Here is a 15293-nt window from a genome sequence, read left to right as displayed (position 1 = left end):
CCGCTGGAGCTTAGAAGAGTAAGAGGCGACTTGATTGAAACATTTAAGATTCTGAGGAGGTGGATGTGGAAAGGATGTTCCCCCTTGTGGAAGAATCTAGAACTAGGCGTTACTATTTAAAAATAAGGGGTCACCCATTTAAGACAGAGGAGAATTTTTTTCTCTTGGAAGGTTGTGAGTCTTTGGAATTCTCTTCCTCAAAAGGCGCTGGAAGCAGAGTCTTTGAATATTTTTAAGGCAGAGGTAGATAGATTCTTGATAAGCAAGAGGGTGAAAGGTTATCGGGGGTAGGCGGGAATGTGGAGTCGAGGTTACAATCAGATCAGCCATGATCTTATTGAATGGCGGAGCAGGCTTGAGGGGCCGAGTGGCCTACTCTTGCTCCTAATTTGTATGTTCATATGACAGGCTTTGGAGAGTCAGGAGGTGAGTGACTCACCACAGAACTCCCAGCCTCTGACTTGGTGATTAACGATAGTATTTATGTGGCTGGTCCAGTTAAGTTTCTGGACAATGGTGACCTCCAAGATGTTGATAGTGGGGAATTCAGTGATGGTAATGCTGTTGAATGTCAAGGGGAGATTACCTGGCATTTGCATGGGGTAAATGCTACTTGTCACTTATCAGCCCAAGCCTGAAAGTTGTCCAGGTCTTGTTTCATGTGGGCACAGACTACTTCACAAGAAATCATGCCGAGTGTTTAAAGATCATTAAGTTACTCCACAAGATAATTGTGTTCAGATAGAAATCTCTCTCTCTAAGCTTTATCAAGCCCGAAGCAAAGCAAACAATTCAATTGAAGCATTTGAAAGGGAATTAGACAGTTATATGAAAAGGAAGAATGTGCAGGGTTACAGGGAGAAGGCGGGGGAATGGAACTGAGGGAATTGCTCTTACAGAGAGCCAGTGTGGACACGATGGGCCGAATGGCCTCCTTCTGCACTGTAACGATTCTGTGATTCTGTGAAGCAGTCATGCTGGATCTCTGGTCAGCAAGCTCCTGTGTCCCCTCTACCACCAGTACTTGCTCCTCTTCACTTGCGCTCAGTGATTCATTCAGTGCTTCTTTCTCAAACTCAAATCCTCTAGAATGTAAATAGCTGTGTTAGTGCTTGCAGCAGGTGCGTGTGAGTGGCTGGCTTCTTCACTGCTGCTGAGATTTCTCACTTGTTCCTGGGGAATGATTATGGAAACAGAAGATTATCAGAAGTTTAAACTAATTTGGCAGGGGTGAGGTGATCCAGGATGAAGCATCAGAGAGGAGCAACAAGGTGCATAGAGAATTGGGGGATACGAGCAGCATTAGAATAAAGAGTAGTTCAGAAAGAGGAGGGTTTAGACAGGGGGAGAAATGCAAAGCACACTAATGTGGCTTTGGAGTGCATGTGTGTAAATGCTGGGAGCATGGTACATAAAGTTGGTAAACTGTAGGCACAAGTTGCCACTTGGGATTCTGATACAGTAGCAATAATGGAGGCCAGTCTCAAACAAGGGCAGGTATGGGAACCCCTGTGATGAATGATTGATTGAGTTGTGGTGACAGGTCATCGATCTGAATCATTAACACACTCTCTCACTCCCTCTCTCTCGCTCTCTCTCTGTCCGCAGATGCTCCCTGACCTGCGAGTGTCTTCAGCAATTACTGTTTTTATTTCAGATTGCCAGGATCTGCAGTATTTTATTTTTGTTTAATTCAATATCAAAGGTGTGAAGCAGGGAAATTAGAACAACAGTTCCAAGCTGTGCCCAGAAAACATGCTTCCAGTACTTCTCAAGGGTTACCTGAACCATGTTAACTGCAGGTGAGTTTCAGTGCCATTTTCCTACATTACAGCAGTTCAGAAGTAATTCACTGGCTGTAAAACATTTTGTGATCTCCTGAGGTTGTGAAAGACGCTATAGAAATGCAAATTTTTCACTCATTCTCTTTCTTTCTTTCTTTCTTTCTTTCTTTCTTTCTTTCTTTCTTTCTTTCTTTCTTTCTTTCTTTCTTTCTTTCTTCAGTTTAGGATTTGTTTTAAGACAAAAGAATTGGGTGGAAGCCATTTCTGGCAACAATTTACATTCTCTTGCCCCACCACCACTTTATTTGCTTAAAATCTTTTACATTTCTTATATCTGCTAGTTCTGAAGAAGGGTCAATGACCTGAAACATTAACTCTGCTTCTCTCTCCACAGATGCTGCCGGACCTGCTGAGTATTTCCAGCACTTTTTGTTTTTATTTCAGATTTCCAGCATCTGCAGTATTTTGTTTTTATTATATATTATATTTATATAGCACCTTTAACGTAATAAAACATTTCAAGGTGCTTCACAGGAGCATTATAAAACAAAATATGACATTGAGCCACCACATAAAGAAATATTAGGTCCGATGATCAAAAACTTGGTCAAAGATATAGGTTTTAAGGAGTGTCTGAAAGGAGGAAAGTGAGGTGGAGAGGTGTAGGGAGGGAATTCCAGAGCTTAGGGTCCAGGCAGCTGAAGGCGAGGTCACCAATGGTGCAGTGATTAAAATCAGGGATGCTCACGAGGCCAGAATTAGAGGAATTTCCATACAGTATCCACCAAGATTTACGCAAAGTCCTACTCCAATGGCATGGTGCCGATGAGCTGACACAAACAACCTTAATGTAAATCCTCTCCAAGTGGGGCAAATCCTTTTTCATTGGTGTAATTCACCACAACAGAATTTGGGGTGACCGAGTTCTATTTTAAGGTAGGCTGGTGGGAATAGTCAGAATTCTGTCTGATGCAGTCAGTGCTTTTCCTTAATCGGACACACCTATTATTATTACATGGTGCGATGTCCGACCCAAACTAAATTTAAACCAATCAAAAAGCAATTAAATTAACATAAATTAAAATTGTAAAACGTGCTGGGATAAATTTCCACGTGGTGAGATGTTATACCACAAAGAAATGCATCAGTCACCTCATCAGTGCGTTCCTGGACTACAGATGGGTGATATTGTGCAGTTGTCTAAGATGGGCCAGAGTTTTGAAAGTTGAATGCAATGCTCACCTTCCTAGCCTCTGAGAGCAGTACTGAAAGATGAGTCTGAATGTAGGTGACACAGTTGCCCTCATTGGGAAGTGCATTCTTCTTACACTGAATTCTTCAGTCAGATCCTCATATAACCTGTGCTGCCTGCATATGACATGCTGGGATAATACCTGGTGAGATGGATCTTCCTTGAGTGCTGCCTGACTCCTATTTGCTGCATCCTGTACTGTTTCACCTCCCCCTGAGGAAATGCCATGGGTGAGCCTGAGGAGTCTTTGCTGAGGCTTCCAAAGGATAGATGCTTTGTGGGGGAGAGGCTGAAAATGTGCTCTGTGATTTGATCCTGTCAGAAGAAGTGAGCAGCAAGTCCTGCTCTCTATAGGCAGAATGTCAAGAAACAAAATCAAAGCAGTGTTTCCCATTTGCAGAAATCATTAAGCCAAACTGCCCAGACGCTTCAGGCTCAAACTCCCCGCTTCTGTCTGTCGGCAACAACTGAGCCTTACAATTCATAGTCTCAGTTACCTAGATTGCATTAGGTGTGTAATAGCAGGAAACTGGGAACTGTAGCATCCCTGGTCCTCATCATAATAATCATTTTCATTGGAAGGATCATGGGAAGGTCCAAAAAGCAGGAGGGTGCCCAGGAGAAATAGGTTAATAGCTGGAAGTGGGTAGAAATGACTTGTGATAATTTTCCTGCCTCATACGTTTTCTTGCCCAACTTGTACACGCTTGCTATAGGTGTACAAAAGGTGAGGAAATTCACCTCCAATGAAGCAAAGATGGAAAAGGTAAAGGATTTGATGCCATGATCATCAACCAATCATGGAAACTTTCCAATCATTTTCAGCAGTGTAGCAAGATATCAGCAGAGCTCAAATACACATCACCATTAAGGCTATATTTGGACACATTAGAGAAGGTTTGGAGAAAGGAACAAGGATGGTTTTGGGATTTAGGGATGGAAGCTATGAGAAGTTTAACTTGTTTTCATTGGAAAACAAATTGACACAGGGAATATGATCCCAGATATTTAAAATACTGAGAGATATAGATGATGTAGTCAGAAGAAACAATTTAACTTTAGCATGAATGTAGCACCAGATGATACAGGTTTAAAACTGATAAGCTTCGTGGAAGACTAGAGATGAGAATTTATGTTCACAGTTTAGTGATAAAGAATAGCAGGAAAAGCAATTAAAAGGAGCCAATGAAATATCTGGATGATAACAGCATTTGACGTTACGAGAGTTGATCTAAGAACATAAGAAATAGAAGCAGGAGTAGACCATACGATCCCTCGAGCCTGCTCTTCCAATCAATAAAATCATAGGTGATCTTCTGCCTCAACTCCATTTTCCCACTGGCTCTCCATGTCCCTTGATTCCCTGAGAGACCAAAACTCTGTCCCTCTCAGCCTTAAATACAGGCAATGATGTAGCATCTACTGCTTTCTGGGGTACAGAATTTCAAAGATTCATAACCCTCTGAGTGAAGAAATTTCTCCTTATCTCAGTCCTAAATGATAGACCCCTTACCCTCAGAATGTGCTCCCAGTTCCAGATTTCCCAGCCAGGGGAAACAACCTCTCCGTGTATATGAGAGGTGATGGGACCTGATGGCCTCTTGCCTACAGGGGCCAGGGGACAGTGTCTGTGGGAGGTAGCCAATCGGGATTAAGTAGTGAATATGTGAAAACCAGAGAATATTTCTTGTGCTTTGCTTAATTATTTTTTAGGGATTCTTGGAGAACTTTCACTCAGGAGATCAAACTGTTGGTGTGGAGTCCAAGATAGGATAATTATATATGGTCTGCGGGGAGACCAGGCTTGATCGGAAGAATTACCTCTTTATGTGTTTGTTCTGTTCTTGCCTATAAAGGAAGATGCTTCTGGAACCATTAAAGAACAGCCAAAAATTTATTTTACTCACAAGGGTAAGTTCTGTACGCCCAAAAGTTTCTGTGAAATTAAAAAAAACCTTTCAGCAATTTTAGTGCATGACTTCAACAATGATATTTATAAACCATCACCTCATCAACATTGGCCATTTGGTATTCAGCTTGCTATTAATTTCCAAAACACATCATAAATTGTCACTATTGGGCCCATGCAATGCACCAAGCAAACTACATTCCTGTCGGTACATAATCTGGATTTTGTTATTACAAATAGCAAATCTCAGCCTTGACATTTACAACCTCCACAACTTGTTAAAAACCTATACTTTCCAATTACCACAAGAAGAAAAAGAACTAATAAATAAATAAGACACTTTGTTTTTTTTCTAACAAATGAGCTGATAAACACATCCACTGTACGTCAGAATTTTAAAGGCAAATTCTGGCATCTAATTTGTCAATTTACTCACTGCTCCTGGAAGCTGAAGTAAAGAAATTAAGGATGTTAGCTTTAACAAGTGGCCCTAATTCAAAGCCCCCACTGACTATAATGGGCCTGAAGGGGCTTAGCACTATTTTAATGAAGGGGTTCGATAGGGGATAAAAATAAAAATTGGGAGAGATATTAGTCCCGGTTTTAACTCTGTGCAAGTGGAGTGGGTGAATGAGTTAAAATCTTGCCCATAAAAGGGATTGTCAACCAGCGATCACCTGCTTTACAGTATCACACAAAGTCAACACCATTGAGCTAATTGGGCTTCATTTAAGAAAATTGGTATTTTATGCATTACCTTTTTTTTTTAGAGATACAGCACTGAAACAGGCCCTTCGGCCCTCCGAGTCTGTGCCGACCATCAACCACCCATTTATACTAATCCTATATTCCTACCACATCCCCACCTGTCCCTATATTTCCCTACCACCTACCTATACTAGGGGCAATTTATAATGGCCAATTTACCTACCAACCTGCAAGTCTTTGGCATGTGGGAGGAAACCGGAGCACCCGGAGAAAACCCACACAGACACAGGGAGAACTTGCAAACTCCACACAGGCAGTACCCAGAATTGAACCCGGGCCACTGGAGCTGTGAGGCTGCAGTGCTAACCACTGCGCCACTGTGCCACTTTTAGTTACAGTCTCAGACATATTGTTTGGCATTTCAATAAATGGGTAAAATATGTAAACCCCAGTAGTGCTAGGAAAGGCAGCTAGGTTTATGACTAGAAATCATGTTGGTAACAAAGGATCTCTGGTTAATTTAAACTAAATAGTCGCACAGATAGAGGTCACAGAATATTTCAGTTGGCAAACCAACGGACAAGGAAGGTGCCAGGTTTGATCCCTGATCTACACGTGAGTTAGCTGATCTCAGTCAGGGTGGCAGGAGGGATGTTGCAGTTAAACTCTGTGCAAGGGAGAACATCAGCAAGAGCTCCTGCTCATTACTGCCACCCAGTGACTGTTAACGCATATCTGAAAAAGGTGACAATTAGATTTGGATGAGATTTTCTCACGGTCAAGTGGGCTGCCAAGCTTACCAATGGCCACTTGGAGAGTGATGGAACTCATGGTACTGGCTGCCAGAGATGGTCAGCACCTTCAAAAAAGGGCCTATCAGACTATTATTGAGCTCTGAGTACATTGGACTAGAAGAAAAGAATTGTACAGTAGACCCTTTTATCTTTTGCTGCATTTTGACACAACTTGATTATGAACAAAAAGAAAAACAGATAATGCTGGAAACACTCAGCAGGTCAGGCAGCATCTGTGGAGAGAGAAAGGTAGGGTTACCATATCAGGTCAATGATCTTTCTCCAGAACTGTTTTACAGGATGTTTATGTTTAATCCAGCTGTGTGCACAATGATCTTTGCATTAAGATGGTAGATGAGCACTTACTGAAATATTTGTCCAAATTAAAAAGAACATTCTAGCATGCATTCTGTTGTTAAATTTGAAGAGTTTGAAAGAAATTGCAATTTATTTTTCTTACTGCTGTAGTTAAAACATCCCCCCCACATCCCAACAACCCAAGTTAATGCAACAGATTCCATTTAATAGCAAATCAGTATGTGCCACTCATTAGGATTAATAGCTCTAATGCAAATTGCAGCAGCAATCGAATCTGGGACCCAATCTGGGGCTCCTCTCCTTCACTGGGTCTTACATTGGTTTCACCATTCAACAATAATGAGCCAATTCCTACTAGAACAATATATTTATTTTAAATAACCTCCTTTCCTAGTACTGAAGCCAAATTTGAACAATGGCATTTCTATGTATTGCTATTTATAGCTTCTGGTTTGAATCAGATAGTTGTGATGTTCTCTGTCAAGTTGGTATACATCAAATAATCAAATGCGTGCACTGTCTGTATGTCTTTAGTATACTTGCCTGTAAAATGTTAATAACATACGAAGGCATGAATAGAAGCTTTGAAGAGTGCTTTAACAGTGTTATTTGGCATATAGTAAATTACTCACAAATGGTTTTGAAATGATCGGACATTTGATTTTCTGCTTCACAGAGGCAGTCATTTTTTTTTCAACTTGTATTTGTGCATCCCTGAGAGGTCAATGAAAATCTTGCATTAGTGAATTACATGGATATTACTGCCATTGCAGAGATGATTTAGCAGGAGTTCAAATAAATGTTTTTCTTTTACCTTCTTATCCTATTTCATTTACAGAACAATGATTAAATATGATTTCCAAAATTGTCCCTTTTATTGCATATTATAAATGCATTTGTGAAATAATATGTATGTAGACAATTGGTTAAATTAGTAATCTGATTATAAATGGTTTTACAGACAGGTCAGTTTTATTAACAGTATGATAATTTGATATAATAGACTGAAACTATTAGATTCATGAAATTATCAAGCCGGAGAAACACCTTGTTACCGTGTAACTGAAATCCATTCTTCAGCTTTTACATAAACTGTCCAGAGAAATAACAATCTCATAGGTTGGAATCTAGAGCAACTATTTGGGATTGAGATATCAGTTAATTGGCATAATGAATGGAGACTGTTTATTCCTATGAACAGGTACATAGCAAGCTTCTTCAATATCTTAGTTCTCAGTTAGGGGGACATATTAATGATAATGTTACTCTGTCTCTGACATGAAAAGATTAGGGCATTATACTCAGCGCCCAATATTCCATTCCTTTCCAGCCATCACTTCCACTCTGGAAAGAATGGGCTTCAAACTCTCTACAAAGCCCTGTGCCACGTTAGAGCCGGACTCTTCCATGATCCTTGACGGGGACAACATACTCTATGGTAGGCCTGCCAATGCACCCAGCATCTTGGTGCGCATGTTCATCAGTGCTCTCCTGTAGGCCACGCCATCCAAGTCCTCATCTGAGTCTCTTGCAGCAGAACTTGTGTGCGATGTTGCCACGCAGAGTCCCCTACACTCCGCCCCGAGAAGCTGGCATATGAGCTATCCTTTCCCGCTGGCCTGGCTGCAGCCCACTCATGTCCGGTGACCCACCATGTGCAGATTCCAACTCTTTGCTACCCTCTAAAGTTCATGCAGTGCCAGTATCTGAGCTGGTGGCTGTGAGTGTCAGATCAAGTGATAGTGTTTCTTCATCAGTGGTGTGGTGTTGTTCTCTCTCTTCCTCCTGATGCTGCTTTGCTGGCCAGGCAGAAGCCCTTGGTTATCTGGAAGCAAAAAATCAGAAGGGGACAGTTGGTGTGACAGAATGGGGCTGTGGTGGGAATTGCCCATGATCACACCATCTATAACTTACACTTCATGCCAGAAAGCAGGATGAGGGTGAGCTGGGGGTTGAGCACAGTATAAGGCAGGAACATACCATCATCCTTAATGTTTTCAGCAATGTCGGATGCCACGGGCACTTGTCACAGCCGACCCCTTGATGCTGAGAGGCATCTCCTCACATTCACAGAGAAGACTCGGAGGGCGGAGTTCCGGACCGGTAAGTATAAAAAACTTACCTTGGGGATTCGCGGCCTACATTCACAGAGAAGACTCGGAGGGCGGAGTTCCAGACCGGTAAGTATAAAAAACTTACCTCTGGTAAAAAAAAAACTGAAAAGTGACGTCACAGGAAAGCTGTGACCTGACTGGCTGGTAGGGAATTTGTACTGAATTTGAAAATAAAACATTGGTAAAAATTGATTAAAACCCGAATTAACTAATTAATAAGTAGAGTAACTAAACCAGAGGGAGGAGATTACTGTATTTAGTTAGCATTTAATATTTATAGTAGAAATCTAGCACTAGGGACCATATAGTTAATTATAACAATTTAGTAAGGACTTAATAAGTATTTATTTAGTGTCATACTCTATGGTAGGCCTGCCAATGCACCCAGCATCTTGGTGCGCATGTTCATCAGTGCTCTCCTGTAGGCCACCCCATCCAAGTCCTCATCTGAGTCTCTTGCAGCAGAACTTGTGTGTGATGTTGCCACGAGGCGTCCCCTCCAGAGTGTCTGCAGCCACGGCGTGCGGTAAGTCCATTGAGGTGAAGAAGAAGGAGCGGGACCCTAGGGAAGCCTTGAGAAAAGGTGCTCCGAACACCCAAAAAATCCACGAACGGCCCCCCGGCCGCAACTTCAAAGCACCCGCGGGAGATGGCTCGGAGAGCATCTGCAGCGCACTGTCGGCAATGCTGCATGCCTTTATTTAAACCACTGCAAAAAAACCCTTAGCGAATGTAATCACCTCTGTAAGTCTGCCAAAAGATGCTTCACCTCCCGAAGGACGTGGATGAGCTTTCCGGACGTCGATGGTGGGCACTGAGGAAATGGCTTATTATCTGCACCCGCTTTCCCCCCCCCCTTTCCCCTCCCCTTTCCCCCCCTTCCCCTCCCCTTTCCCCCCTTCCACCCCACCGTCCCCTTCCCTGCTCCACCCTCTCAGCTCACCCCCTCACAACCCCGTCCCAGCCCCCCCCGCACCATCTTCCCCCCGCACCCCCTTCCCCTGCACCCCCCCACCCCCTTACAGCCCCCTTACCAGATCCCCCTCGCACCCCCCTCCCTCCACCCCTCCCCCTCGCATCCCCTCCTCCCACCGGCATCATCCTACACCTGTGTAGGGGCCCTAACAACCCCACTGTCTTGCAGGCGTCTTGGGAGAGACCAAGGCTAAGGGAGTAAACCCTAACAGAAAATCTGGAGCGGAACCCCGTAGGCGGTCATGTGTCACCTTTGGCATGTTTCCAGCAGTTCCTGCAGCCATACTGGTGCCAAACGTCGTGTCCTGCACTACTTTGGGCCCCACCAGAAAGGCCGAGAGGGGGGTTTTGACGACTGGGCAACTCTCAACCTCCATAAATTTGCCCAGGCATGCGCCATGGAGAGGTCACTCCATAGTTGCCTCACAGCGACTGAAACAACACGGAAGGCAGCAGTTACGGGTTATAAGTCCAGATAAATTGGCGTAGAAACTGGGCGCCACGGGTTGCCTTTGTTGGTGGGAGAGGTCATTGCACCTCACTGGACAGCTACCGCCCACCTCAAACTGGGCAGCCCCCGGTCAATAAGGTTCTGTCCCGCCACAGTCTACCTGCTTCAATGGGTGCTTGGAGCTCAGGGTCATTACCCGAAAGTTGGACTGATACACCACACCAAACAACATGAAAAAAGGAAAGAAGGTACCAGCCCTTCGCTTTGCAACCTGGAACGTCAGAACTATGTGTCCTGGCCTGTCGGAAGACCGCCATCATTAACAACGAGCTCAGTAGACTCAATGTAGACATTGCAGCACTTCAGGAGACTCGCCTCCCCGCGAGTGGATCTCTAGCAGAGCAAGACTACACCTTCTTCTGGCAGGGCAGGGATCCTGAAGAACCAAGACAGCATGGAGTGGGCTTCGCCATCAGAAACTCTTTGCTCAGCATGATAGAGCCTCCCTCAAATGGCTCGGAACGCATACTGTCCATCCGACTGCTCACCACCTCTGGTCCAGTACACCTACTCAGCATCTATGCTCCAACACTCTGCTCCCCACCTGAAGCTAAAGACCAGTTCTACGAGCAACTCCATATCATTAGCAGCATCCCCAATACCGAACATCTGTTCCTGCTGGGGGATTTTAATGCCAGGGTTGGGGCCGACCATGACTCATGGCCCTCCTGACTTGGGCGCTATGGCATTGGAAGGATGAATGAGAATGGACAGAGACTGCTTGAGTTGTGTACCTATCATAACCTCTGCATCACCAACTCGTTCTTTCACACTAAACCCTGACATCAGGTTTCATGGAGGCACCCAAGATCGCGTCGTTGGCACCAGCTGGACCTCATTGTCACAAGGCGAGCCTCTTTAAACAGTGTTCAAATCACACGCAGCTTACACAGTGCGGACTGTGACACCAACCACTCCCTGGTGTGCAGCAAGGTTAGACTCAGACCAAAGAAGTTGCATCATTCCAAGCAGAAGGGCCACCCGCGCATCAACACGAGCAGTATTTCTCACCCACAGCTGTTACAAAAATTTCTAAATTCACTTGTAACAGCCCTTCAAAACACTCCCACAGGGGATGCTGAGACCAAGTGGGCCCACATCAGAGACGCCATCTATGAGTCAGCTTTGACCACCTACGGCAAAAGTGCGAAGAGAAATGCAGACTGGTTTCAATCTCATAATGAAGAGCTGGAACCTGTCATAGCTGCAAAGCGCATTGCACTGTTGAACTATAAGAAAGCCCCCAGCGATTTAACATCCATAGCACTTAAAGCAGCCAGAAGCACTGCACAAAGAACAGCCAGGCGCTGCGCAAATGACTACTGGCAACACCTATGCAGTCATATTCAGCTGGCCTCAGACACCGGAAACATCAGAGGAATGTATGATGGCATGAAGAGAGCTCTTGGGCCAACCATCAAGAAGATCGCCCCCCTCCAATCTAAATCAGGGGACATAATCACTGACCAACACAAACAAATGGACCGCTGGGTTGAGCACTAGCTAGAACTGTACTCCAGGGAGAATGCTGTCACTGAGACTGCCCTCAATGTAGCCCAGCCTCCACCAGTCATGGATGAGCTGGACATACAGCCAACCAAATCGGAACTCAGTGATGCCATTGATTCACTAGCCAGCGGAAAAGCCCCTGGGAAGGACAGCATTACCCCTGAAATAATCAAGAGTGCCAAGCCTGCTATACTCTCAGCACTACATGAACTGCTATGCCTGTGCTGGGACAAGGGAGCAGTACCCCAGGACATGCGCGATGCCAATATCATCACCCTCTATAAAAACAAAGGTGACCGCGGTGACTGCAACAACTACCGTGGAATCTCCCTGCTCAGCATAGTGGGGAAAGTCTTTGCTCGAGTCGCTCTGAACAGGCTCCAGAAGCTGGCCGAGCGCGTCTACCCTGAGGCACAGTGTGGCTTTCGTGCAGAGAGATCGACCGTTGACATGCTGTTCTCCCTTCGTCAGATACAGGAGAAATGCCACAAACAACAGATGCCCCTCTACATTGCTTTCATTGATCTCACCAAAGCCTTTGACCTTGTCAGCAGACGTGGTCTCTTCAGACTACTAGAAAAGATTGGATGCCCACCAAAGCTACTAGGTATCATCACCTCATTCCATGACAATATGAAAGGCACAATTCAACATGGTGGCTCCTCATCAGAGCCCTTTCCTATCCTGAGTGGTGTGAAAAAGGGCTGTGTTCTCGCACCCACACCTTTTTGGGATTTTCTTCTCCCTGCTGCTTTCACATGCGTTCAAGTCCTCTGAAAAAGGAATTTTCCTCCACACAAGATCAGGGGGCAGGTTGTTCAACCTTGCCCGTCTAAGAGCGAAGTCCAAAGTACGGAAAGTCCTCATCAGGGAACTCCTCTTTGCTGACGATGCTGCTTTAACATCTCACACTGAAGAGTGCCTGCAGAGTCTCATCGACAGGTTTGCGGCTGCCTGCAATGAATTTGGCCTAACCATCAGCCTCAAGAAAATGAACATCATGGGGCAGGACGTCAGAAATGCTCCATCCATCATTATTGGCGACCACGCTCTGGAAGTGGTTCAAGAGTTCACCTACCTAGGCTCAACTATCACCAGTAACCTGTCTCTAGATGCAGAAATCAACAAGCGCATGGGAAAGGCTTCCACTGCTATGTCCAGACTGGCCAAGAGAGTGTGGGAAAATGGCGCACTGACACGGAACACAAAAGTCCGAGTGTATCAGGCCTGTGTCCTCAGTACCTTGCTCTATGGCAGCGAGGCCTGGCAACGTATGTCAGCCAAGAGCGACGTCTCAATTCATTCCATCTTCGCTGCCTCCGGAGAATACTTGGCATCAGGTGGCAGGACCGTATCTCCAACACAGAAGTCCTCGAGGCGGCCAACATCTCCAGCTTGTACACACTACTGAGTCAGCGGCGCCTGAGATGGCTTGGCCATGTGAGCCGCATGGAAGATGGCAGGATCCCCAAGGACACATTGTACAGCGAGCTCGCCACTGGTATCAGACCCACCGGCCGTCCATGTCTCCGCTATAAAGACGTCTGCAAACGCGACATGAAATCCTGTGACATTGATCACAAGTCGTGGGAGTCAGTTGCCAGCGTTCGCCAGAGCTGGCGGGCAGCCATAAAGACGGGGCTAAAATGTGGCGAGTCGAAGAGACTTAGTAGTTGGCAGGAAAAAAGACAGAGGCGTAAGGGGAGAGCCAACTGTGCAACAGCCCCGACAAACAAATTTCTCTGCAGCACCTGTGGAAGAGCCTGTCACTCTAGAATTGGCCTTTATAGCCACTCCAGGCGCTGCTTCACAAACCACTGACCACCTCCAGGCGCGTATCCATTGTCTCTCGAGATAAGGAGGCCAAAAGATAAAGATTGAAGATTATTTATTTTATATTAGTTAAGTAATTAGTGCTAGAAATGACAGTTAAAGGGGTGAAGTGCTTCACCTGTGAGATGTGGGAAGTCCGTGACGCTTCCAGCGTTCCGGACAACTACATCTGCAGGAAGTGTACCCAGTTGCAGCTCCTCACAGACTGCATGGATCGGTTGGAGCGGCAATTCGATGCACTTAGGAGCATGCAGGTGGCAGAAAGTGTCATAGACAGGAGTTTTAGAGAAGTGGTTACACCCAAGGTGCAGGCAGATAGATGGGTGACCGCGAGAAGGGGCAGGCAGTCAGTGCAGGAATCCCCTGTGGCTATCCCCCTTTCTAACAAGTATACCGTTTTGGATACTGTTGGGGGGGATGGCCTATCAGGGGAAAACAGCAGCAGCCAGAGCAGTGGCACCACGGCTGGCACTGTTGTTCAGCAGGGAGGGACAAAGCGCAGAAGAGCAATAGTTATAGGGGACTCTATAGTCAGGGGCACAGATAGGCGCTTCTGTGGACGTGAGAGAGACTCCAGGATGGTATGTTGCCTCCCTGGTGCCAGGGTCAAGGATGTCTCTGAATGGACAGGGGGCATTCTGAAGGGGGAGGGTGAACAGCCAGAGGTTGTGGTACACATTGGTACCCACGACATCGGCAGGAAGAGTGATGAGGTCCTGCAGGGGGAGTTTAAGGAGTTAGGTAGAAAGTTAAAAAACAGGACCTCAAGGGTTGTAATCTCGGGATTACTCCCTGTGCCACGTGCCAGTGAGGCTAGAAATAGAAAGATAGTGCAGCTAAACACGTGGCTGAGCAGCTGGTGTAGAAGGGAGGGTTTCAGATATCTGGACCATTGGGCTCTCTTCAGGGACAGATGGGACCTGTACAAGAAGGACGGGTTGCATCTAAACTGGAGAGGCTCAAATATCCTGGCTGCGAGGTTTGCTAGCGTCACTCGGGAGGGTTTAAACTAGTGTGGCAGGGGGGTGGGAACCAGAGCAGTAGGACAGCAAGTGAAATAAATGAAGGGGAACTAGTAAATAAGGCCAGTAGGACTAAGAGGAAGAGCAGGCAGGGAGATGTTGCGGAGAACAGTGGGACTGGTGGTCTGAAGTGCATTTGTTTCAATGCAAGAAGTATAACAGATAAGGCAGATGAACTTAGAGCTTGGATTAGTACTTGGAACTATGATGTTGTTGCTATTACAGAGACTTGGTTGAGGGAAGGACAAGATTGGCAGCAAAATGTTCCAGGATTTAGAACCTTCAGGCGAGATAGAGGGGGATGTAAAAGGGGTGGGGGAGTTGCATTACTAGTTAAGGAGAATATCACAGCTGTACTGCGGGAGGACACCTCGGAGGGGTCATGCAGCGAGGCAATATGGGTGGAGCTCAGCAATAGGAAGGGTGCAGTCACGATGTTGGGGGTTTACTACAGGCCTCCCAACAGCCAGCGGGAAGTAGAGGAGCAGATATGTAGACAGATTTTGGAAAGATGTAAAGGTAACAGGGTTGTAGTGGTGGGTGATTTTAACTTCCCCAATATTG

The sequence above is a fragment of the Heterodontus francisci genome, chromosome 37 (genome assembly GCF_036365525.1).
Source record: "Heterodontus francisci isolate sHetFra1 chromosome 37, sHetFra1.hap1, whole genome shotgun sequence".
NCBI lineage: Eukaryota > Metazoa > Chordata > Chondrichthyes > Heterodontiformes > Heterodontidae > Heterodontus > Heterodontus francisci.
Note: the sequence above shows the minus strand (reverse complement) of the source record.